General features: G+C 36.4%; 1 long non-coding RNA gene across 1 annotated transcript in view; it reads left to right on the top strand.

The window, feature by feature from the left end:
* LOC114004710 (uncharacterized) overlaps positions 1 to 19,477 on the top strand; it is an 81,237-nt gene extending 61,760 nt beyond the window's left edge. Inside the window, exons 2-3 of the long non-coding RNA XR_003546780.1 lie at positions 8,993 to 9,049; positions 19,361 to 19,477. This is a non-coding gene — a long non-coding RNA (uncharacterized LOC114004710). The remainder of the gene's footprint in view (positions 1 to 8,992; positions 9,050 to 19,360) is intronic.
* Positions 19,478 to 27,725: the final 8,248 nt, after the last annotated feature.

Raw genomic sequence — 27,725 nt, forward strand, 5'->3', positions numbered from 1 at the left:
CTCTGCTTCCTTCTTCCTAGGCAACCATTCCGTACTATCACTTAACAGTAGATTCTGCATTCATAGACTTTTATAATAAATGGAATCAGATATTATGTACTCAATTTTTGTTGTTGACCTTTTCATTCAACACAATTATTTAAGTAACATGTGTATTGTATTGTGAATTAGTTTCTTCTTATTGTTGAGTAATATTCCATTGTATGGATATGTTACAGTTTATGCATTTACATTTTGATGGACATTTAGGCTGTTTCCAGTTTTGACTATTACTAATGAAGTTGCTATGAACATTCATGTATAAGTCTTTGAATTGGCACATGCGTTTATTTCTGTGGGAAAATGGAGTATAATGGCTCAATTTTAACTGTATTTTACTTTTTTTTTTTTTAAGGTTTTTGCTATAGGGTACATGCACTCACCAGAGACACAGAGACAGTGAGAGGGAAAATGAGAAATCACCCTCCAGGAGAAATGGCTATGCTACAATCCATTCTCCTCTATTTTAGGCGCGCGTGCACACACACACACACACACACACACACACACACACAGAACCAGCATGATTTTCAAGCTGCCAGGTCTGGGACTTAAACTGTGGTTAGCCATGTGGAAGTCCAGCACCTTAACCACCCTATCACCAGCTGGTCCCAGTGATTTTACTTTTAAGAAATTGCTAAATTGTTTTCCAAAATGAACATGCTATTTTATATTCACACCAACAGTGTATGAGTAGTCATACCCACTGTTAATTCTATCTCCTTAAGTTCAATGAGTGTCTTTAATTAATTTAAATTAAATAATTAAAATTTTAAGAGTTTAAAAAAAATTTAAGATAGATTTTCTTGCCATTGGGCACATGCAGTCACTAGAGAGACAGAGAGAGACAAAGAGACAGAAAGCAAGAAATCACTCCTCCAGGGGGATGGGCATGCCACAATCCCTTCTATTCCATTCCCTTCTCGGATCTTCAGCACGTACACACACATGCCTGGTGTGAGTTTTAAGTTACTGGTCCAGAACTCAAAATGTGATTGACTACATGGGAGTCCAGCAATGTAAGCATTATGCCATTTTCTGGTTTCAAGAGGTTTTTGCCTTAGGGCACATGTGCTTGTTGGAGAGAGAGTCAGACACAGAGGGAGAGTGAGAAATCACCCCCCCGGGGGGGGGGGATAGCAACGCTGCAACCCCTTCTCCTCCATTCTCCTCCCCAGATCTTGGAGATGCACTCATGTGCATCCAGAATGATTTTTAAGCCGCTGGGTCCAGGACTCAAACTGTGGTTGGCCATGTGGGAGTCTAGTGATATAACCAGTATGCCATCTGCTGGTCCCATTTTGTGTCTTTTAAATAGTTTTCATGTCTCTTACCCTTTGTACACATGGAATGAAATTATAATAACTTTTAAAAATTCTTTAATTTTTAAAAATTTGCTAGAGGGCATGTATACTTGCTGGAGGGATAGAGAGGGAAAAAGCAAAAATTCCCCCCCGCCCCCAACATGGGGTATAGTCACATTTCAGTCCCTTCTCTTCCATGTCTCCTTTTGGGGATTTTGGGCATGCACACACACCCCTGAACAAACACATGCCTGGCATGTTTCTCAAACTACCCACTGGAACCACATAGTCACTTAGTCATGTGGGATCCAGCTGTCTTAACCACCATGCCAATTGCTGGCCCTATCATAACTATTTTAATGGCATTGCCCTCTAATTCTAACATCCATATTAGAAGTTTGATTTCAGTTTCATTGATTTATCTATTACATTTTCTTGCTTTGGAAATCTGGTAATTTTTCTATACATTTAAATTTCTATAAATACTTTTGAACTTTGTTCTGGGTTACAGTTATTTAGAAATTGGTTAATCTTGTTGAATTTTGTTTTAAGATTTGTTACATAGGATTGGAGAAGTGCTTGTTCTGAGGCTCATTTTCCCCCACTACTGAGACAAGGGAAATGCCCTTTTATGTTTTCTCTTCAAGATTTTGTTCATGTTGTGGTTTTCCATTCAAACAGGTGGGAGCAGGCATAATTCTTTTCCTCGTGTGAGCACTGGGCACTGTTACCTCTTGTCTCTTAGGTAATTTTTTTCCCCTCTTCACTCTAGGTAGTTCTTTTCCGCACAATTGCTGCTCAATATTTATTCGCAAACTCAAGAAAGAAGAGTGATTTCTTTTTAGCTATCTACATCCTTTTAGTGCTACTTAACTAGCATTTGTAGTTTTCATCATAAATCAAAGATATCTAGACTGATGTGTAAAATACTTCAACAGTACTCATACCATTAAAAACCTGTGAGACTTTGGGCAAGCCATTTAACTGCTTTACATTTTGCTTTCCCATGAACAAATAAGTAGCTGGAATTCAACCAGAGGGATTTGACTTTTATTTGCTTCATTATTCTAGCAGCTTCCTTGTTGCCAATTTTTGAATAAAAACCTAGGAAAAGGCTTAATACTAAAAAGTATGGAGATCTTTTCTAATATTATTCATAGATATTTATTTATATATATTTATCGTAGTTGAAAATTTGACATTTATGGGCTGACCCAGAAGTGCAGTGGTTAAACAGTGCATAGGGAGCTGGATCCCACATGGCTGCTCATGGTTTGAATGGGGCTTGAACCCTAACAGCTTGAAAAACATGCCAAGCATGTGTGTTTGTGTGCCTCAAATCCTGATGGGATATACAATTAGAGGATAAAAGGATTTGCAGTGTGTCCCTGCTCCATTGTGGGTAGTGCGTCCTTTCTCTGGCAAGCACACACACTATCTGTAAATGATATATAAAAAAAAAAAAAGGAAAAAGAAATAAAACCTTACTTTTTTTGTAAAGTCAACTGAGGAGAACAAATGAGGGTATTCTGATAGAAAGAAATACATGTCGTGGGTGACAGTTGCAGTCTTAACCAAGCCCAACATTCAATTTATTTCTATTTTATTTGCATGCATAGCAGCCAGAAAAATCCCAAATTCTGGCAGCAGAATTCCTTGTAGACAGAAATCTATGTCGGTGGAGATATTTTGGTTTTAAATAGAAGCTGAGTCCCCAAGCTTAATTCTTGGCTAACTGGTGCCTATGTCTTAAGAACAGGCTGAACTACTCTGCTTGAGCCAAGAAAATTTGCTGCATAGCCCTTCAGAAGGAGAATTCATAAATTGAGGCTTCATAGACAGAAAGTTCTTTAGCTGCTCACTGCTAGATTAATTTAGGAGACAACCTTGTTGACGAATGAGGATATTTAGGCTTTGTGGGGGTATGTGTTTGTACTCCCCCCTCCATAACATCAGTAGAGCTTCCATGATTCATTAGTACTTATCATTGAATGGATTTCCTTGGAGAACTCAAGGCTGGTTAATTGTTCATAAAGAGAGTAAAGCAGACAGATAATGTAGGCCAACTGACATTTGGGTTACATAAATTTATTGGGTTGTCAGAAGCGTCCTGAAATGTGTCATGGCGTTTCTGACAACCCAATGTATTTTTTCTTTGTTAGAATATTTTGCATCTCTCTATCAGCTTACTTTTAAATTACAGTAAATTTTAAAGACTAGTAAGATATTTGGTTTCAAACCTAATTATTATTAAATAAAATACCTAGTAGTTGTTAGAATTCTTTATTGGGTCATCAGAAAAGCCATGACATATTTTTCTATGCAATAGTATTTAATTGGAAAAAAAAATGATGAATATGTTCCTTATTCACTGTAACTCTTTTTTTGGAAAAATACTTTTCAAATCTATCTTATAGTGCTATGTATGTAGTAAGTTTTAGATATTAAGAACAGTCCCTAATAGATATTCAAAAAGTTTTAAATTAATGAAAATTGTTTTATTTAGCATATTGAAACCCAAAGTTTTTCTTTTATCTCTCATTTTACTAAAACTAAAGTCAAAATCATGGTAACATTTAAGTTTATCTGTGTAAGGCAAGACATATTATTAGTAAAATTATTAACATGATAATGAAGATAATACAACTATATTATAATAGATATTTAGTTTATGTGCTTCTTTGTCAGAAAATACAGTGACATCTTACTTTCTTTTACTTTTTGCATAGAAAAACAGAAAAATATGTCATGACTTTCCTGACAACCTAATACTTCAATTGGCATTTTGCCCTAAATAACGAACAACTTTTAGCCCGGCAAAGTAAATTTTAGAACACATTACTTGACTATCTCAGAAAAGTTCACACTTTAAAGATAGAGTCTTTTAATGGATAAATTACATACCGACACCTCTGGAAGCATGGTCTTTACAAGTAATGCTTTTCTGTATAGCATACAATTTCTGCTTCACCATTTTTGGTTTCAAGGAATATAATTTAATTTACTGATAAAAATATTAAAAAGTTACTTGAGATATACTTCAATGTAGTAAGTATTTAAACTATTTTTAATATAATACTATCTCAGAAGAGAGAATTTGTTCATTTTATGTTGACTAATGTTCCAAGAGTAGAATATATAAAAAAAAAAAAAACAGTTTTTCTTGAGCCATGTCTGCCATTTAATTAAACATTGTTAAAGCTGGGTTTTTAAAATTTTATTTGGTTTAAGCTCAGGCTTGTATTCAAAAGGAAAAGCCTAGAACAGCTGGTGATATGGTGGTTAAGATGCTGGACTCACACATGGCAGATCACGGTTCAAGTCCTGAATGCAGCAGCTTCAAAAATCACATTGGGCACATGTGTGTGTGTGTGCCCAAAATCCCAGGAGAATAGAGGAGAAGATATGTGTGGCCATTGTCCTGGGGGTGATTTATCACTTTCCCTCTCTCTATTTCTCTCTGACAAGTACACACACCCTGTAGCAAAAACCTAGGGGGGAAAAAGAGCCAGGAAGATGTGATATTGCATTTCTGTATTCTCAGCAACTCAGGAGTGTGAGGCAGGAGAACCGTGAGTTCAAGGTTAGCCTGGGCAACATAGTGAGACCCTGTATTGTTAGAGAAAGAAAAAAAAAAGGAAAAGTTATCACATATTGACACTTTTCCAATAAATGACATATTTACATGACTTTCACATATAGGTAGAGAAATGGCAAAGTATTTATTACAAGTATTATTTCAAAATAAGTAGCCTGATAGTACAAGTAAATTGATGGTGTCTATGAGTGTGTTAAAGTTTTCTGGTATATATTAGCTATAAATGATTTTTTATTACATATTATATTTTAAAGATAGATAGAAATATTTTTTTAAAATTTTAATTAAATATTAATAAGAAGCTTTAGGGGCCAGCAGATGGCATGGTGGTCAAAACAAAGATCTAAGGGGGTGTTTAGCAAACCATATCAGTGGTTCTGATAAGAGTTCATTGACTTGCCCTTCAGAATCATGGAGTTTAAATATTGCTATACTTTCCTTCTCACTATCATTAAAATTAAGTTCAAATAAATGAAAAAGTTAAATATCTTTAGATTGTGAGGAGTCTACTTTCTATTTTTTTTTTTTTGAGAGGTTTTTGCTATAGGACATGTGGACTCGCCAGACAGACAGAGAGAGACCGAGAGACAGAAAGCAGGAAATCACCCCCCAGGGGGGATGGCCACGCCGCAATCCCTTCTCCTCCACTCTCCTCTTGGGATCCTGGGCACGCACGCACACGCGCCCAGCGTGAGTTTAAGCCACCGGGTCCGGGACTTGAACCACGGTCGACTACGTGGGAGTCCAGCGACATAGCCATTATGCTAACTGCTGGTCTCTCTACTTTCTATTTTTTTTCTCAATCCTTTTAGTAAATATGTATACATTCAGTAAATATTTTCCAAATATTTATTAGATACCAGGAAATACTTTTGACAAAGACAACATTCCATTTTGCCATTGACCTCATTTTTAAGTTGATTATTAGTTATTTATCTCCTTATTGCTAACTTTACCATGTAACAAATTTGAACATATGATTTCCAAGTATTGTGGAAAGAGTAAGAAAAACCAAGCAGGGCTTGGGAAGGGCTTGGGGAAAGTTTGTCTCATACTTGAATGCAGATTTTTAAAAACATAATTACTTCATCCTTGGTGTCAGGTGTATTAGATGTCCTTATATAGCACATTTTTGCATAGAAAAACATGGAAAGAGGGAGCAACAGTTGGCATAATTATTGTGTCACTGGACTCCCACATGGCTGACCATGGTTTGAGTACTTGACCCAGAGGCTTGAAACACATGCCCGGGCATGTGTGCATATGTGCCCAAAATCCCAAAAGGAGAATGGAGGAGAAGAGACTGTGCCATGGTCACCCCCTGCTGCCCAGAGGGGGGTGATTTCTTGCTTTCTCTCTCTCTCTCTGGTGAGAGCACACACCATATAGTAAAACTCTCTCTCTCTAAAAAAGAAAAACAGAAAAATGTATCATGACTTTTTTGATGACCCAGTACTTTGCCATAGTGATTTGCCAAGCAGCTCTAAATCAGTTATCACCATCCTTTCACACTGAAACAACTGGAGCTCAGAGTTGCTATAAATTTTTTCTAAAGTCATGCAGTTCAGTGTCAGAAGTGAACCTTAAACCCGCCTTATACTTGACCACAATCATCACCTGCAATTTACACTTCTCCAGAGACACTGAGATCCAGGTAGACTGGATCACTGCCATGGCTTCTGTAAAACAACAGTACATTTCAAAGGTAACATCGATGAGAATCACTCTTTCAAACAAACAAACAATAACATTACCCCTCACAGTGTGGGACTACTTCCTATAATTTTTATTTTTTTATAATGGCAGTCTTCATGCATCTTCACATCTCTTACTTCCCCTCAACACTTAATGCACCCTGATTTTTTTTTCCCAGAACACATGAAATTTATCTTATCCTTTCTTTCACACAAGAGTGTTAAGTAAAGAATATGAACTGCCATCCCAAGAGGAATTATGACACTGGTCAGTAGGTGAGGAGAAACAGTTATGAATTTTTGGAATCCTAGGATGTTTTCAAGATCTTGAAATAATACCGTGTAGTAAGCGCAACACAAAATTCAGATAATATAGACAATTGCTGAATTGGAATGAAGCTTGAATTTCTAAACATCATAGCATGATTTATTGTAAAGTCCATAAACAGCATATTATGCTTTTCTACTTTTGGTGTGGGGTTAATGAGTGTATGTGGTATTTTTTTTTTTTTTGTATGTGGTATTTTTTATACAGTCTTACTGTGTTGACCAGGCCAGCCTCAAACTCGACTATGGACATACTCCACAGCTCCCAGTTTTTTAGGGTGTACTGAGAATCAAACTCAGGCCTCCATGTAACCTGGGCCAGGCAGTAGTGACCAACCAGCTACCTTTGTTGGACAAGTTTTTGCTTTTTAAAAAGCAGAGATCTGTAATAGGAATAAATAAAAGAATGTTACAAATAGAAAGTGAATATTCTAAGGAAAACAGAAAGGAAGGAAGGGGAAACTAGAGAGAATTTTGTTCACCTCACGTCATTAAGCAAAGGCTACTTGTTTCTTCTTCTTGGAAATAAGGGTCAGTATCTCTGGTTTGTCTTTTATTTCCTGAGCCCTGCTCTGATATTTTTTAAAGGGTGATGAAGTGCTAAAAATATTGGCATTAAGTTATTTTTCTAGCATAAAATAAGGTACTGAATCTGCAGCCATCAAAAAGAAAATTAGTACTGACCTTAAGTTTAGGAGACATTAATTTGGATGATAAATCTGGCAAGAAACAAACAGCATGAAGGAACATCATTAGAAAAAAAATATTTTAGCCATTAATTCAGGAATCACAGGTTTGTATATGTGAGACAAATGTTACTAAATAAAAGATGTTCTTTTGTAACAAGAGTGCTTTGGTATTAAATGTTTATTCATATGTAGTTATTATATGGCTAAGGTCTTAGAGATACGGAATCTAAGTAGTGTGGTAATGAATATATATAAGTGAGCTAAGATTTTTAGATCATGCTAGAATGTATACTGGGCTAAATTTAAGGTTTAGAATAACAAAACTTGTGAGATGACAATGAGTAAAATTTTAAATGCCTTGAAAATTTGATGTTCATGTGACATTTCATTTTTTTCTACTCATGTCTAGTATTTTAATGTAGTTCATTTTTTTTAAGAGAGATTTTTGCTATAGAATGCATGTGTTTGCTGGAGAGACAGGGAGACAGAAAGTGAGAAATCACTCCCCCAGGGGGGATGGCCACTCTGCAATCTCTTCTCCATTCTCCTTTCGGGATTTTTGGCACACACACACCTGCCTGGAGTGAGTTTTAAGCCACCAGGTTTGGGATGCGAACCACAGTCAACTATGTGGGAGTCTAGTGACCTAATCAATACGTCATCTGCTGATTCCAATGTAGCTAATTATTAAATAAGTTTTCTTTAAGAGGAACTTTTATGGTTATTTTGGATTAACTGTACTTATTTCCATTACAAAGTCTCAACTGCAGAGTATTCTCTAATTCAGATGTTAAAATGCATTTTGCACTCCTTTATTCCTTCCTCAGTAGCAAGGATGCTACAGTACAGAGAAAATGTTTCACAAATGTTTGCTCGATTAGTTTGTCTTGTTGATAATGCAGGACAAGTGAATTGCTTCAGTATTTCTATAGTGACTCATCTTCATTTGCTTTCAAACTATATAGTCATTGTGTACTTTGGTCCTAACTTTGGAAGACAAGACATATATTCCTAAGAATAACAGGGCACTGTATTTATATTTAGGAGTAATTTGAAGGTAACGTGATGCTTCGATTTTGCACAATTGGATAGTCTGGTGTTCTCCCAGTGCCCTTCAAATTTCAGGTCCATAAGTGTGTGACACTTTTGCCTATAGAGAAAGTAAAATAATTTTTGTGATTCTTTGACAAAGTCATGGTCCATGATTTCTTGGGTAATGAGAACAGAAGTCACTTGCCTGCATCTTGGAAAGTAGCTAAATATTCCATGCTTCAGATAAATTTTCTTGTTCTGAGTCATACATATTATTACTTACTTCAATCCTTTTCTTCCTGTTGCTAGGTGATGTCTAACAACTCTTCAACCACTGTTATTATCATGCAACTGGGAATCTACACAGTAAGGATTCTTTTCTCTTTGTCAAATTGTTTTATGTTGTTTATTCATTTAATCACTTCAATACTACAGCTAGAAAGTTGTGTTTACATTTGGATTTACTATTTCAAAGATAAGAGATGATATTACTTTACTGAGGAAGAGTAGACCATGGCTGAGAAACTGTAGTCAAAGAAAAATCATGAAGGGATTAATTGAGCATCAGACATTCTTGAATAGAGTTCTAAGTGTCCTTTGGCAAATTTTCTTGTAGATCTGGCTTTAACATCAGTAGAGTTAGACTGAGAGGGGGATGGCTTCATCGTAATGGCTGGTTGGGAAGCAGCTGGGCAAAGTGATCCAGAGGATAGGTTGGGAACTTACAGAGCTGCATCTGAAGCCAATCTGTGCAACTTATTGGTTATATGGCTATATGCATATGATCTTGAGGATTTTCAGTTTTCTCATATGTAAAATGAAGTTAATAAACAAGCATATGAAATAGGTTCTTGGTATCATTAGTCATCAGGGATACACAAATCAAAAACATATTTATTCTAGGATGGCTAAAATCAAAAAGTCAAATGACAAGTGGTGGCAAGGGTGTAGAGAGAGGAGAGACCTTATGTATTGCTGGTGGGAATATAAAATGATATAGCTATTTTGAAAACAATTTTTCAGTTGCTCAAATGATTAAATCAAGTACCATAAGACCCAGGTATAGGGAACCAGCAGGTGGCATAGTGGTTAAGGCACTGGGCACTTCCACATGGCTAACCACGGTATGAGTCCCAGACCTAGTGGCTTGCTTTCTCACTTTCCTTCTCTCTCTCTCTCTCTCTGTATCTCTCCCTCTGGTCAAATTAAAATAAATAAATTTATAAATTAAATTTTTAAAAAAGACCTAGTTATAGACCCAAGAGAAATGAAAACATAGTACACACAAAAATTTGTGCATGAATGTTCATAGAAACATTAATCTTAATAGCCAGAATGTGAAAACCCACTCAAGTGTCATTGGAAGACAAATAAATAAACAGAAATTGGTATTTCCATACAATTGAATATTATCTGGCCATAAAAAGAAATGAAGGTCTAATAATATATTCTACTGTATGGATGAACATGGGAAATATGTTAAGTGGAAAAATAAGAACAGTCACTAAAGACCACATTTTATATGATCTCATTCATATGAAAATCCATAATGGAGAAATCTATAGGAACATAAGGTAGATTAGTGGTTGCTTAGGGCTGAAGAAAGGAGAAAAGGAGATGGGATAATTGCTAAATGATGCTGTTTCATTTCGAGATGAAGAAAAAAATTCTAAAATTGCCTATGGTGATGGTTGCACATACCTTAAAATATACTAAACAGGATTGAATTGTTTACTTTAAATGTGTGAATTGTATATGTGAATTCTCATTAAAGCTGTTAGAAACAGTTACTAATACTTATATTACATCATTATCTGAGAATTAAAAGAAATATGATAAAATACTTAACATTATACTTTATAAATAACATGAACATAATAAATACTGCTATTGCTATTGTTATTATGACTACATTAGAACTAAGCTCTGAAGGCACTCCAACCTCTCAGTTTTTTATTTCTGGATTCTCTTCTATTTTCCTGATTCCTGTATCTTTTTCCATCCTGCTTTATTGAGTGATACGGTCATAATTTGCTCCTATTTGAATTTATCGGTATAAGATCATTGTTCATGACCCTCATAATATACGTTTACCCTATCCGCAAGATATATTTATTTAAATTTAAATAAGGTAATAGTTAGTTATGCATAGTCTGTTGATTAAAAAGAGAAGGAAAGTTGTTTTCTATCATATCTCTTCTTTAAATGAGATGAAGACAGTTTTCTGGATTTGCATTTTATTCAATTGCAATTACATTTTTTTTTGGTGCAGATTTTTTAAGGAAAAATATTCCATAATTGTATTTGTATTTTCCTAACCTTTCTGCTGTTACTTGACATAATATTTATATAGTTGATTTTAATAAAGGTTATGTTGCAATATAATGCCATAGCCATTTTCTACCTAAAAAAATTCAGTCTAATGAAAATAATGACATTGGCTTAAATGTATTTATGTACATTATTTGTTAAAATTAAAAGATGTGGGGGTTAACTCTATTTATTTGGAGGTTTCAAAATCATTTTAAAATAGTGTTCAGTAATTGTTAGTAAATGTAAGTTCTGGAAGTTTTTTAAAATTGATCATCTATACTTATTACATAGTTTTAGGAAAAAAGTAATGATCATTCTATAATTCTATATTGTTTTGGTTTTGTATGTTTAAATATTAAATATCTGATCTGCTTATGTTTTTTTATTTCCGTATGTTTTCTATGGTATCAATTATAGTATAGTCTGTTTTCTTTAAGCTATTCAAACAGTAGCTTGAAAGTTTGTGGAAAACTACTTGCTCTTTTAGTTATACTAATTTCTGAAATATATACAAAATAGGAAAATAAGAATTTTTGAAAAATTTTGACCTGAGTTTGTTCAATGCAAGCAATAAATCTGTATAATTTAAAATGGATTTTTTCATGTACTTGATGTAGAGCCTAATCCTTCCCATCTTGAAAGACAAAATTGCTAAATATCTAGGGCACTCATTGTGACTGAGACTAGATGGAGCCCAAATGATCCTCAACATCTGGGCATCTCCACTGTTCATCAGCTGGAGAAATCAAATAAGAAAGCCCATGTGCCGTTTTGGATGTTAAATGAGAATAAGTCTTGGGATTTTCGCTTTTTTCTTTTTTAACTTGAATGATAGAGATGAGTTATCTCCATGGCCCCACAAGTACATATTCGATATTCTTGAAGTACTGTAGACAACTATGAATATGGAAAAATGTCTCAGGCCAGCCTTGTTGCCTTGTGTGGTTAAGGGAGCTGGATCCCATATGACCAACTACAGTTTGAATCCTGTGACTTGAAAAATACATCAGGCACTTGTGCATGCATGCCAAAGATCTTGACAAAATGGAGAAATAGAGGAGAAAGGATTGTAACATGACCACACCCCATTGGAAGTGCTTTCTTTCTTTTACACCATTTCTTATGGCTACCCTCTTTCTTTGGCAAGTACCTGTGCTCTTTGGCAATTGAAAAAAAAAAATTTCACTATTTTAAACTTCCTAGGACCAGCGGTTGGTATAATGGCTATGTCACTGGACTCCCATGTAGTTGACCACGGTTCGAGTCCCAGACCCGGTGGCTTAAACTCACGCTAGGCACGTGTGCGTGTATACCCAAGATCCTGAGAGGAGAAAGGAGAAGTGAATGCAGCATGGCCATCCCCCTGGAGGGTGATTTTTTTTTTTTGCTCTCTGTTTCTCTCTGTCTTTCTGGCAAGTGCATGCACCCTCTAAAAAAAAAAGTATATCGACTTACTTTCCTGAATGGTTGAATACTTTTTAATATAATATTAATGAGTGCACAACCATGTATCTCTTTCCCCCATGTGAGTATCATGTAAAATATTAACAACTTTTAGAAGTTGTGGTTTTCCAAAGTTTTGTGTGTGGGTTTTTTTTTTTTTTTTTTTTTTGTAAGTTGGCTTCTGTTTCTTTCCTTTGCTATAGTACTGTGTATCTGTTCCAGTTTAGTCGTAAATCCCTTGGCATGATGTAGAGAATTCTTTTATCTGTGAGTGAGGATGTACTTCCCCTGTTTGAAAGGCTTATAGTCATGTACTTCTGATACGGGAAAATGGGAAATATCTGACTTGTTAAAAATTAGCAGTGAAGATACAATTTATTTAATAAACATTACAGAAGAAATAGTTAATTCACTTTCAAGACAGAATATATTTTAAAAATAAGCATATTCATCAGGAATATTTTGATCACTGTTAAATTAGGAAACCCGTCGTAGATCTCCTAAGAAGAAACATGTTGTAATTTGTCAAAAGCTTGAATTTTACATGCTTGCTCAAATGACTTTTGAACAGACTATAGTTCCATTTGTAGAATTTGTGAAGGAAATTACAAGGATTTCTAAATGACATTGTTTACAGTAATGAAATGTCATGCAGAGCCATTTCCTGGTACATTAAATTGAACTAAAGGACAATTACAATTCTCCAAATGATATTGCTTAGTGATTTACTAACTCTAGTTCTTTGAGTCCAGTGTGAATGTCCTGTGGTAAATTGCTGGCTGCTACTTTTTGGTAGAGTTTAATTATATGCTTCACATCTTTTAAAGTCCAATCTCCATAATCATCTCAATGAATATTTCTCCCAGTATGTTGTGCATGTGAAAAATGTACAAGAATTCTATTTTTATGTTTTCATGGTGTTTAGATTCTTTTTACTTAAATGATTATGTACAAATGGAATTTTAAATATTCCTACTTGTTGAAAATCATTCCATTTTTAATCAAGTTCTGACATTTAATTAATTTATTAATTAATTAATTTAAGAGAGTTTTTGCTATAGGATACATGTGTTCTCTAGAAAAACAGAGACAGACAGAGAGACAGAAGGTGAGAGGGGGATGGCCATGCCACAATCCCTTCTCCTCCATTTTCCTCTTGAGATCTTGGGCACGCACACACACATGCTCAGTGTGAGTTTAAGTTACCTGGTCCGAGACTCGAACTGTAGTCAACTACATGGGAGTCCAGCAACATAACTATTATGCCATCTGCTGGTCTCCAAGTTTTGACATTTATTTGGGCTCCTCACATTTGTAGCTATTGGTACTTCAGTACTGTGATGGCCGCATGAATTAGAAGAAATAAAGTGAATTTGAAGTTACTGGATATTTATTGAAGGCCAAGATTGCTTTTTTCTTTAATTCTTACGGAAGGCATAGCAAATTTGCTGTGAATATAGCAAATGGTTAATCCATTTCTTTAAAACATTAAATGATAGTAATTTGAAACCTGCTTTTAACAGGCTATATTTTTTTCTGTCTTCAGTTATTACATGTCCCAAATGGTTCAAGCTCACAAGGTTTTTTTCTGAGCCCAGAATGAGATGATATATAAAAATCTTTTAGAATATAATAAGCTAAATAATTATGCTAGAGAAATTGAAGTCAGGTATAATTTTCATGTAAGTATTTTACCTTAAAGAGTCATAATCTGAAAGAGTAAAAACCTTTAGTTATTCATTTTTCCCTATTGTCTCTTTCAAATGATTCAGAGAGAAGTGTATTAGAACATATCGACTGGGGACCAGCATATGGTGTAATGGTTATGTCACTGGATTCCCATGTGGTTCGAGTCCCAGATCCATTGGCTTAAACTCATGCCTGGGCATAGGTCTATGCATAACCAAGATCCCAAGAAGAGAATGGAGGAGAAGGGGTTGTGGTGTGGCCATCCCCTCTGCAGTGGGATTTCTTGTTTTCTGTCTCTCTGTCTCTCTGGCAAGCACACATTGCCCTCTAGCAAAAAAAAAAAACAAAAAAAAAAAAATTTTCCTAAAAAAAAAAAAAAAAAAAAAAAAAAAGAATTCTACTAAATAAATTTTTGTGAGCATGAATAATTATTTAGTTTTTGTTAGCTTGCTCCTTTTCTTTTTTTAAATTATTGATTTAATTTTATTTAATTATTTTTACTCTTCAATTTTGACCAGAGAGCGACAGAGAGAAAGAGAGAAGGAAAGTGAGAAAGCAAGCCACTAGGGAACCAGCAGTTAGCGTAATGGCTATGTCGCTGGACTCCCATGTAGTTGACCGCGGTTCGTGTCCCAGACCCGGTGGCTTAAAACTCACGCTGGGCGCGTGTGTGTGCGTGCCCAAGATCCTGAGAGGAGAATGGAGGAGAAGGGATTGCGGCGTGACCATCCCCCCGGGGGGTGATTTTTCGCTTTCTGTCTCTATATCTCTCTCTGTCTGTCTGGCGAGTGCATGCGCCCTATAGTGAAAATGTCTCCAAAAAAAAGAAAGCAAGCCACTAGATCTGGGACTCAAACCATGGTCGACCATCAGTGAGTCCAGCACCTTAACCATCACACCACCTGCCATGCCTTGCTCTCTTTTCTTATTTTAGTACTGCTATGGTCTGAATGGTTGTGTTTCCCCAAAATTCATATGCAGAAATCTTAACCCTCAAGGTGGTGATAGTAGGAAGTAGGGTCTTTGGGAGGAAATGAAGTCATGAGGGCAGAGTTTTCAAGCACAGGATTACTTCCCTTATACCGTAGGCCTAAGGAAGCTTGTTCAGGCCTTCTATCATGTAAAATTACAACCGAAAACTTGACTCATGGACTAGAGTTTGCTGTCATCAGGCACCAGATCTTCTGGCATCTTGATCTTGGACTTCCCAATCTGTGGAACTGTGAGAAATAAATTTCTGTTGGTTTTAAGCTACTTAGTTTATGGTATTTTGTTAATAGCAGTCTAGGCTGAGACAACTTTCTAATGTAATTACTTTTTTTTCAAATTGATTTAAAAGTTTATATATCTGAGGTTTTAGTTTCTCAGGTATTTTTATAAATAATGCACAGATCATTTTACTTTATCAAGCCTCACAAAGGATTGAACATTTTCAGCATGGTCTAGTCTAAATATACTCTGTGGCATAGAAAAAAAGACTTGGAGCTTCCTTGTAAAGGTTAACGGCAAAAATTATTGCTACCACATTTTAATTACAGCATAAGAACCACTTTTTTATTTATTTATTTATTTTATTTTATTTCTTTTTTTTTTTTTTTTAATTTTTTTTGTTATAGGGCAGGGGTGCTCGCCAGCCAGCTGCACTTGCTGGAGAGGTAGCGAGAGAGGGGGGAGAGAGACATAGAGACAGAAAGCGAGAAATCACCCCCCAGGGAGGATGGTCACGCCGCAATCCCTTCTCCTCCATTCTCCTCTCGGGATCTTGGGCACGCACGCACACGTGCCTGGAGTGAGTTTTAAGCAGCCGGGTCTGGGACACGAACCACGGTTGACTACATGGGAGTCCAGTAACATAGCCATTACGCTAACTGCTGGTTCCCAAGAACCACTTTTTATAAACCATTAAATCTAAAATGGTATTTTTCAAGGTGAGTAAGGAAAAGAAAAGGTATGGTATTAGGGAAAATCACATTTATAAGTAAAGTTTTAAAATTTTTAAAGTCACAACTGATACAAATTATTTCTAATAAAATTCAATATAAATAAAATGTGTATTTCCCTAGGCTGTAGGCTAGGACTGAAACTTTGTGATTCTTAACATCTTGCCTCTTTCTATTCCTGAACATTGAGGCTGCCCTTGTGAATCCAGATTCTGCTTCATAGAGGAGAACAAGCTCCTTCATCAGGCCCACTGTCTGGTAGACCAGTGTTCATGATGTCTCTGTTACCTAGGAGGAGGGTCTGCCTCAAGAAATAGTTCTACGTACTGTATGTCAGACTCCAGGTCAGCTGCTGAAGACAGAGTAGTGAACAAGACAGACATGTTCCCTGCCTTTGTGGTTCTCAGTGAGGACCTAGTCTGCAGCTGAACTCAGCTGTGAGATAATTGGTCTCTCCTGGCAGGACAGGAGAACTCTGGTCCCCACTTCCCTACTGTAATCATTCTACCTCAATTAGTAAACTCACATTTTCTATGGTTACATAGCTTAGGTTCTTATTTATTTATTTATTTATTTATTTATTTTAGAGAGAGATTTTTGCTACAGGGCATGTGCGCTTGCCGAAGAGAAAGAGAGTGACAGAGAGACAGAAACTACACCACAGTCCCTTCTCCTCTCAGGATTTTGGGCATGCACGCATACATGCCTCAGATGAGTTTTAAGCTGCCAGGTCTGGGACTTGAACTGTTGTCAACTACGTGTGAGTCCAGCAACATAACCATTATGCCATCTGCTGGTCCCCATAGCTTAGGTTCTTACTCTGGGTCTCTTACTACATAATTTGTTATAGTAATAAATGATATATTTTCAGTAAAGAGTACTTTGAAACTGATTTAGCACCATAATATCAGACTCTGGTTGAGCAGGCAGTAATCTAATTATGTTGTAAATTTCTCTACAATTGAGTTACTGAAGTAGACATTGACTTTTTCTTTCTTGTTTTATAGTTTCTAATGAGGAAACTCAGATCCTAAATATTGGCTTGTGTTGCTTAATTGATACCCATTCACCAAAATGAAATAGAGCTTCAATTGGCTAGAGATCATGACTTATTAAGAAGCAGCTTGTGATAAATGAAAATAGGTTTCCCACACTTATTACCTGAAAATCTTTTAGGACAGTGACCAAGACTTGAAGAAACAAATAATTTGTATATTAAGTGATTACTGTATTAAAATAAAAGTGAATAAAATTAGATTTATCTGTCATCTATTTTATTTGTGAATTTTAAGTCAATGGCTACTTGAGGCCTAAAATAAACCAGGGAAAACATTAGACAAGCTGCCTAAAAAGAAACTGATGGAAGTACCAGTGCAGAAGGGTTCCCTTGGAGCAATGTTTTCTAGAGTCTTCAGAGGATTATTTGCATCAGAGGAACAATCTTTTTTCTTTTAAAAATTATTGGGAACCAGCAGTTAGCGTAATGGTTATGTTACTGGACTCCCACGTAATCGACTGCAGTTCGTGTCCCAGACCCGGCTGCTTAAAACTCACGCCAGGCACGTGTGCGTGCGTGCCCAAGATCCCGAGAGGAGAATGGAGGAGAAGGGATTGCGGCGTGACCATCCTCCCTGGAGGGTGATTTCTCGCTTTCTGTCTCTATGTCTCTCTCTGTCTGTCTGGCGAGCACATGCGCCCTATAGCGAAAACCTCTCCAAAAAAAAAAAAGAATTATTTTATTTGACTTTATTTATTTATTTATTTTAATTTGACCAGAGAGGGACAGACTGAGAGAGAGAAAGAGAGAGGGAAACTGAGAAAGCAAGTTACCAGGTCCAGGACTTGAACTGCAGTTGGCCATGTGAGAATCCAGTGCCCTTAACCACTATGCCACCTGCTGGCTTCTGCATCAGAGTCACTAATGCATAACATCAAAAATGCAGTCTTTGGCCTTATTGAATTCTATAGAATCAGAAACCCTAGAAAGAAGAAAAAGAGAATTTACATTGTTAACCAAGTCTTCTGGTGATTATGGCATGCACTGAGATTTGAGAATTATTATTCTGAACCTAGTCAATACATTTTCCCACCTCTAACTTATATTAAGGGATAATCTCCAAAGTCCTTGACCCTGTTCCCTGTAGAAGATAATGAAACTATTTTCTAGTTGGAAACTGTACTATTCTGTAGATTCTCTCAATCTATCCACAGAGCTGTGGACTCTAGAGAAGGTGTCTCCCACCTTGAGACTATAGGAAGTTTCACCCAGAAACTTATTTACTTGACCTTTACTGAAAGACAGAGTCTCAGGCCCCATTTCAGACCTTCTAGGTTAAGACTTCTGATTATAATATAAAAATCAATTTAAAAAAACCTACAAGTTAATTTTATGTACATATGTGAAAACAATGTTTCATGTAAAGTCTGTATCTCTTAACCTTCAATTAATTTAATCTTCATGAATTCTATGTATTTTTAACATATGAGATCTACTAACCTGGAATGTGACTTCAGAGCTCCCAAAACATGTCTAAGACCAACCCTGGGATTTGGAGAATGACTCTGTAGGAATAAACTATCTCAGTTTCTCTCATCACCTTCGTCTGCTTCTCTCCTCATGTTCATTGAAACAGTTACTCTCTACTGTTCTCTCCACTTGGTACTTTTACATTTCCTGTTTCTTCTCTTACCTGTCTTCTTTATGTGGAATATTTCATCACACCCTGCATAACATGTTTCAGTCGTAAAAATGTTACCAATATCTGCAGACACTTTTTTTGTACTATTGTACTTTCCTCACATTGTAAATTCATTTTGATACTTAGTAAGTCGTACTACAACTAATTATAATAGTTTGAATTTCTGTTTCTCCTTGTAAATAAGGATTTTCCCTGGGACTCAATTTGGATCTTTCCCTCCTCCTATGTCCTATTGTGTTCAGCCAATGCATTCCATGAATGGCTCTCGTCCTACATGTACATCTGAATCAATGCTAGGGTTCCTGTCTCTAAGAGCATGGTTCCACTTCCTCTTGGTTCACTCAGAAGATATCACAGAGATGTCACCTTTCATTTTGATCCTGTCCCCTGTAGCAGGCAATGAAACTATTTCCTAGTTAGGAACTGTACTATTCTTTTGATTCTCTCATTTCTTCACTCTTCCACTGATAGTTTAATTGATTATTTTCTCCAACTAATGCAGAAGTCTTCCCCCAAGACTCTCTGGAGTCTATGTAGAGCATACGAAGGGCAAGTCATTCATACATTTTCTGTGACTCATGTTTTTATTTCAGGTCTTTGCTTGTAGAAGATTGAGGCTCGTGCTTGGAACATGTCTTCACAATCTAAGGAAAACTAGATGAGCAAAACACATTAACCATTTTCAAGACATTATAAAAGATAAGAAATCCCCAAACTTCCAATAAATCATACTGTTACTATTTATAGATGCTCAATTCAAACTAGCAAGTTTATGTTGCTGTTTGTACTTATGATCCATCAGCTATGTGAGAAAAGCAAAAAGCAAAAAAAAAAAAAAAACACAGATGAAACATTGCAATTTATGTATGAAAGTGTGTCTGGCCCTGTGAGACAAAATGATTCAATACCCTGTAATTTTTCCTTTTTGCTTTTTCTTTTTTTAATTTTTACCTGTATATAATACATGGAGTTTTGTTTTGTTCTTGTTTTTCAGTTTCCCTAATAAGCGATCTCATGGAGAACTTTCCCAAATGCCTGTCAATTTTAAATCATGTTTATGCTGGGTTTATAGAACATTAAGATAAATTCTAGATAGCATGATGGAAAGTACACAGATTTTCACTTGGAGACCTCTTGCTTGCTTGCTTGTTATTTATTTATTTATTGGTGAGTTTCATACTATGTGGACATACATTGTCCTAGGCTTAGTTTTATTGGCTATAAACATGGGACAAATTCTAGCAAGCTCTTTTGGAGGTGTTGTATGGGTTAAATTATATGCTGTACATGGGCCCGCCCAACTTTTGTGAGGTTGGTTGATCTTTGCATTCCCATGAGAAAGAAGCCATCATTCCGAACCATATCTGAGAAAGGGCTAGAATCCAATGGCCTTAAGGTTTATCTGAAAAGGTTCATTGCTCTGCTGAATTTTCTTACAAATTTGATCATCATTCAGCATGCTTTTACTTCTCAAGTAGGACAAATTGTTCAGTTAAAATGTCAAACTTCTTTTAGCTATTACTTGAGAATCAAATGCGAGAAAGACTTCATGCTGAACCAACGTGTATTTTCCAGAACACTGACGTTGGTGATTGGAATTGATCTTTCATCTGACTCTAATAAAGGCCTTCTTTGTTTCATAACTGATTCTCACAGTCACAGGAACATCGAATGTCTCTCTCTCTTTTTAATTGTCAGTGTGTGTTCGCTTGTCAGAGAGAGAGAAAAAAAGAACCCCCAATGAAGTGTGTTCACACTACAGTTCATTTTTCCCTATTTCTCTGTCTCCTCGGGATTCACACACACATGCCACCTGTGTTTCTTCAAGCAGCATGCAAGCTGCAGTCAGCCATGTGGGATCCACCTTTCTATGCACAGCACTTAGTGCTGCATGATAGGGCCATTCCCAAGAGTGTCTGTTAAAATAGTTTAAAATTTTTAAAAGCTAGATGAAAATCCAGCTGTCTTTTTCAGTAGCTGATAAATGGTTGCACTTCCTAACCACATTCATTATTTCTTTTGTATAGCCTACTTTTGTTTATATCGGGGGTTACATATATTCAGTGTAGTATAATCTTTAATACACTTAGAAAAAGAATATTGAATTTGAGCAAAAGTGCTATTTTTTTCACTTAAAGCCTATATTAATCTTCTCATGATTTTAATCCTCACAGAGTTTATATATTAAAAAAGCATTTCACAGAGCCCCTTGTATTCTCTTTCACACTTCTTAACAATCTTAAAAGTTCTAAAAATGTATTTCTCTACCATAATAGTCACTCCTCATTGCCAGTTCCTCACCTCACCCATAGGCTCACTTCTCCGTAGAGTTAAATGTTTTTCTTATCTTTATCAATGCTCTCCCTCTAACAGTGACAATTAGTTATACTTTCTTTAGTCCTTAGGGTCACCATTTTCTCCTTTCTTTTATTTGGAATTTCTCTACATTTTTGAATGGTATAATTACATTGTAAATACTTAACCAATGCCTCTGTAGACATAAAGTGTTAATAGCAAGGTGTCAGAGGAGCAAGATGAAAAAAGATTTAACTGTTGTGGGGCCAGACAGTGCTTTAGGACTAAAATACCATGCTCTTTGAGGCTGACTCTGGTGGGAGGATTCTGGATTTGCACTCAGAGACCTTCATGCCCGTGATCCAGGACTGCCTGAACTGGAGGGTGGATTGTCGTTTTGAGACTCTTCCAGGGATTCTCTTTCTTGTTGCCACTTGTGGGATAAATAAACTGTTTTATAAAAAGAAATATTTTAGCTGGCCCCAAAGCACAACCGGTAAGCCCTGGACAGAGGAAGTTGGATCCTGATCTTGGATCTTGACTGACCAGGGTTCAAATCCTGGTCCCAGTGGCATGAAAAATATGCTAGGTGCATGTGTACATGTGCTCCAGATCCTTACAGGATGGAAAATTGGAGGAAAAAGATTGGGCCATGCCCAAGTTTCATTTGCAAGGGGAGTGATTTATCTCTCTCTGTGTTCACGTATATGCCCTCTAGAATTAAAAAAATCATTTTGGGACCAGCAGTTAGCATAATGGCTATGTCCCTGGACTCCCATGTAGTGGACCGCGGTTCGAGTCCCGGACGTGGTGGCTTAAACTCACACCGGGCACGTGTGCGTGCGTGCCCAAGATCCCGAGAGGAGAATGGAGGAGAAGGGACTGTGGCATGGCCATCCCCCCTGAGGGATTATTTCTCACTTTCTGTCTCTCTGTCTCTCTCTCTGTTTTTCTGACCAGTGCACATGCCCTATAGCAAAAACCTCTCAAAAAAATTTTTTTTAAATGTTATGTTATCAGTGATATTTCTGCCAGAAATAATTTTCTAGTCTAAATGATCTCTGGGTACCAGATGAAGCAACCCAAGTAACATCAGATGCATTAATGGCTGGGGACTTTAGATGATGGAAGTCTACTTCCTTTGTTTCTTGTTTGTTGTAGTTCCAGATTCTTGTAGTTTCCTGACTTTCTCCTTTATAATGGCTTATTTAGGAAAGAACGGTAAGAGGGAAAACCAGGCTCCTTCGAAGGAAAATTGGATAGGAGGAGCAGCTCAGTAAGTTGAGGCAATAAATAGGTTAGCACTTCTCTGGTATGCCTGACCCTGAGCCAATAGATTTATTTCAGGAGAAAAAAATCAATCAGGAAGTAGGAACTGATACATTTTAGGTTAAAAGAGTTTAAGAGCTAAATAATTTATAGTGTTATGTGGGTACCTTTTAGTTTGCTATAAAATTATAGAAAGGATGAGCAAAAATCCTCTGTACGTCGTTACGAAGATGTGAGTTAAGGTGTTCTGATAGTTGCAGTCTGAATCCCCCATAGCTGTCAGGCTGCATGGAAGTGGTACATGCAGTGGCAGAGTAATGCCTGGGACACTGACTGGCCACACAGCTTTACTTTTAGTCTTCTAGGCTACGTGTTAGAAAGCGAACATATAGGGGGCTGGCAGGTGGAGTAATAGGTAAAGTGCTAGACTCCCACATGGCTGACTATAGTTCAAGTCCTGGATCTGGCAGCTTGCTTTCTCAACTTCTCTCTCTCTCTCTGTCTCTCTGGTCAAATTTAGAACAATAATAATAATTATTATAATAAATAAAATTAAATAAATATATTTTTTAAAAAGCAGACATATAGCACACCTACTTTCAGGCTGTTTATGCTAACTTCTCGTGGACAAAAGTAAATTACACTTAAAATCTATCGAAATGTTTATGTTGAAATGATTTGTTCTAGAATTGTCTTTGAAAATTGGTAATCATTAAGAATTACATATACAATAGCTGCATGTGAATCAATTAAAAATAATTCAATGCACTGTAACAACTTTCTAATTTTTCTGGTTATGGTAAGTATCAAATTTTCATATCATTGGTATGCAATCAGTTCTTTTTAGAAAAACACATTTATAAAATGCTTATAACTTTTAAGATACCCAGGAGATGGGTAAAAATAAATAAATCCCTGTATTTGTCAACTTAAAATTTTTCAAAACATTATCATAAAAAAAGTAGGGCTCTCTGAAGTAGATGCAGAAATGTTGTTGTGGAATAACAGTAACATTGAGACTTTGTATCTAATTTTTCATCTATAGTAGTGCATAGTGTCATGTTTAGTATCTTTTAATGGGAATTACCTGTGTAAAGATGCTATGATGTAATGCTAGCTACTTCTAAAGGGACATAAACTAATTTCTAGTAAAAGACATTCATATTAAAAATGGTCGTTAAAATATATGACCCAGCTGTGGTAGTACATGCCGGATACTGCTGCTTGGCAGGCTGAGGCCCACATGGGAAACCCAGATTTAGCTCCCAGTCACAATGGTGCTAGCCTGTAGTCCCAACTACTTAGGATGCTAAGGCTGGAGGATCAAGACCCTTCTAAAAAGCTGCACACACACACACAAGCAGTTAAAATATGAGACTGCACCTGTACTTTGTTGAGAGCTAAATTAGTGCTTCTGACTATTTTTGGGGGGTAGGCAGGTCTGTACTTAATAACAACCAAAGTAAAAGCTATAGGGCAGGTTTTATCATCTAGTTTTATTATTTTTTTTAAAATTTGCCAGAGGGCACATGTGCTTGCCAGTGAGAAAGAGAAAATGAGAAGTAGAAAGCACCTCCCAGTGGGGTGTGGTCACGTTGTGATCACTTCTCCATTACTTCTGTCCTGTCAGGATTTCAGGCATGTATACACATGTGCCTAGAATGTCTTTCAATGGGCCAGGGCTGGGATTTAAACTCCATGGTTGGCAACATGGACTCTGACTTCTCTTAATCATTAAGTCACAGGGTTGGCCCTAAAATTAATTTTCAAATAAAAGAAAAACTCAACCTTTGGGAAAAATTTTTTTTTCTCATTCTGTAGCCTATAAAATATATCACATGAGATCTTATCTAGGACACATGCAGAATATCAGTCATATTTCCAAAGGAATTCAATAGCAAATATAAAGTTTTTAATGTTATTACACTTAAACTGAGATTTTCCTACAAAATATTGAATTATTAATAATAGCTTTTCTTTTTAAAACATATTATTTAATTTTATCTTATTAAAAATTTTTGACTATCTAATTTATTTATTATTATTGTTGTTGTTTTTTGATTTGTCCAGAGAGACAGATACATAGAGAGGGAGAGAGAGAAAGTGAGAAAGCAAGACTTCAGGTCCAGGACTTGAACTGTGGTCGGCTATGTGGAACTCCAGCCCTTAACCACCATATCACCTGCTGGCCCCTATTTTAAAATATTTTTAAGAGAGAGTTTTGCAATAGGGCATGTGCATTCACTGGAGAGACAGAGACAAAGAGACGGAAAGTGAGAAATCACCCCTGGGGGGATGGCAACACTGCAATCTCTTCTCCATTTTCCTCTTAGGATTTTGGGCACACATGCATGTGCACTTGGCATTAGTTTTTTGTTTTTGTTTTTGTTTTTTTTTTTTATGGACATGTCTGGTATATTTAACTGGTTTTTATGGAACGTCGACATAGAAAAAATTAAAAGACAGGTTTGGGACTCGAACCACAGTCGACTACATACGAGTCCAACAACATAACCATTATTCCATCTGCTGGTCCCTATTATTTTAAAATTTTCTATATGGCACATAAGCTCATGAGAGAGACAGAGAGAGAGAGAGAGAGAGAGAGAGAGAGAGTGAGAGCGAGAGCGTGTGCAAGCCAGCGGGTCTACAACTAGAGCCATGGTTGACCCCAACCATGCCACCTGCTGGCCCTAAACGAATAGCTTTCTAATACTTAATTTAAGGACAGAGCTCAGAAAATATAGATAAGCACATAGTGAGGTGTCTTATAAGACAATTTTTCCATAAATGTAACTTCTCTCAACTAGTCTTATGACAAGAGCCAGAGAAGAAACAGCACAAAACCATGCTTAAAGCAAAAACTGGTGGTGTCTGCTGGGCTAAGTGAATGAGAGGAGACCCTCTCACCACCCCCAATTCCTTAGGGATTACTGCAGTGACCCCTAAACAGACCTCCTTAAGCTCACTCTCACCTGTTCCACACCATTTTCCACAAGACCACAAGCATCTCGGGCTCACCTTGGATGATTTCATTGTGTACTTAACATGCTTTAATGGAATCCCTTAGACTCCGAGGTAAAATAAGGCCTTTTAGCTTCTACTTTTTCTCCAGGAGCATCTCTCACTATTCCTCTTCTCTCCCTCCCCTTGAAAGCTAAGCCTTCAGCTATGCAAACAAAGCCCTTGGCCTTTCCTAGAGAAGCCCATGCTGTTTGTTCCTTCCATACATACGGTTCTTCTGCCTGGAAACTCTTAGCTCATTGATATTCTTGGTAGGGCCTTTCATTTCTCTAGTTTGTAAAGTTTCGTACTCTTCAAGAAGATACCTAAAATTCCTCTGTTCCTTCTTTTTTTTTTTTTTTTTTTTTTTTTTTTTTAGAGAGAGATTTTTGCTATAGGGCATGCTCGCTGGAGAGTCAGAGAGACAAAAAGCGTGAAATCACCCCCCAGGGGAGATGGCGCCACCACAATCCCTTCTCTCCCATTCTCCTCTAGGGATTTTGAGCATGCATGCATGCATGCATATGAGCCTGGCATGAGTTTTAAGCTGCCCGGTCCAGGACTCAAACCATTGACTACATGGGAGTTCAGTGATAAAACCATTACACCCTCTGTTCCTTTCTTATGTATGTCACTCTGTGTCTATTTAGATCCATAATTACAACCCAGTTAGACATTATCGGGGGGAAAAAATCAAACTATTTGAATCATTGCTTTTCAAACCAATAGCCCAAGCTAGAATAGAAACTCTTAGGACATGCAATCTCTGTCTTCCCTCTGTACATCCCTGGCATGCTATATGCTTATACCTATTTGAGAACTAATTACTATCTTCGAATTCCTAGGAGAATTCCTAGAGAGGTTTGTCATGTAATAGGTGTTCAAAAAGTGAAACACTTCAAGAAATGGAGAGTGTTAATTGAATAGATGAAAAGATACTATACAACAAGTGTGATTTTTTTTTCTTTCCTTTTTTTTTTTTTTCATGAGAAGAAGGAGACAGACAGGTATTTTTAAAAAGGTTTCACTGTATCAGAATGCTCCTGCCCCACCCTCCTAATTAGCTAGGATTACAGGCATGTGCAACTCTGCTCTGTATTTTCAGATTGGCCCAGGAATCCAACCCAGGCCTCCAGTACAGCTTTTAGCCTCCCAAGTGGTGTGCTGTCTGTGTATCACTGCAACGGGAGCTGATACTGTGATAGGAAAGTGGAAGACTCTACCTTACCTGATTTGTAAGCTGATTTGTAAGCAGGAAAGGCTAGCAAATTCCTTAAAAATCTGTCTGAGAGTGTTCAGTTGAGACACCAGATGTGATTATAGTCTGGAGAATGAAAAGATAAATAAGCATCCATGCACAAAGTACCCTCATCGTTACTCATGCAGAATGGCTTGTGTTCAGCATCACCAATACATTCGACTGTAGTAAGCAGAACTATAAGCCTCACATTGGGGAGTGACAAAAATACAGACAATTCTTGGTTTTGACACACACTGTTTCCAAATGTTGTTTTGCTGCATTTCTTGTCCATTTAGAAATGAAAAACTGACAAGTATTTGATGCCAGGAAAAAAAGTGTAGTTTACCAAGGACTAGGGTTTCTAGAAGAAGGAAAGTTGCTTTTTGAGGTGTGTCCACACTCACTGAAATATTTTTATATTTGGCATCCTCTGGAGAAGCCGGAGTAATATCGAACTTGTGAAACTCTACTTAATTAAATTTTACATTGCCTCAGCCTCCCAGATAATAAAAAAAATTAGTTTGCAAAATTTGCCAAACAATGCAACTAGAGTTTATAAAATAAATGAAATTTTAGAACAAAAGGCCATCTGGCCCAATAACTATGTTATTATTTAATTAATTTAGAAAATCCCTAAAGTACACACATAGATAACTATGTGGGTGGGAAATTGAGAAAATATACTTTTACCCAAATGTCTTTTGTTTTATCTAAAAATGGAAAAAATCCAAACTGATGCATTATGTTACATGTGTATATTACTATGTTCATTTTAAGGTTGAATGCAGTCATTTTTTATACGGTATGTTACCATTTCCTAATATACAATTCTTGGGAAAAAATATAAAGCTAGACGAAAGGGCAATTTAATTGGGGAAATCAGGCATGAAGTAATAAAACCAGGTTTTACTGAAATACTGTTTTTTGGTTTTATGAAATTATTCCCCTAATTTATATCTTTAACTTCTACAATTTGGTTAAATAGAAGAAATCTAAGACAAATTACTTTTATTTCAAATTGTATTAGTAGCTCTCTCCATTTAGATTATGACAGTAGCAAAGTTTTTGAAATTAAAAAATAAAAGCAACAACTCTATCAAGCTTGTTAAAATGGTAAAGTATTTTGCTACTTTTTTATATGAGTACCCTTT

Source organism: Tupaia chinensis, unplaced genomic scaffold, assembly GCF_000334495.1.
Source record: "Tupaia chinensis unplaced genomic scaffold, TupChi_1.0 Scaffold139677_1, whole genome shotgun sequence".
NCBI lineage: Eukaryota > Metazoa > Chordata > Mammalia > Scandentia > Tupaiidae > Tupaia > Tupaia belangeri.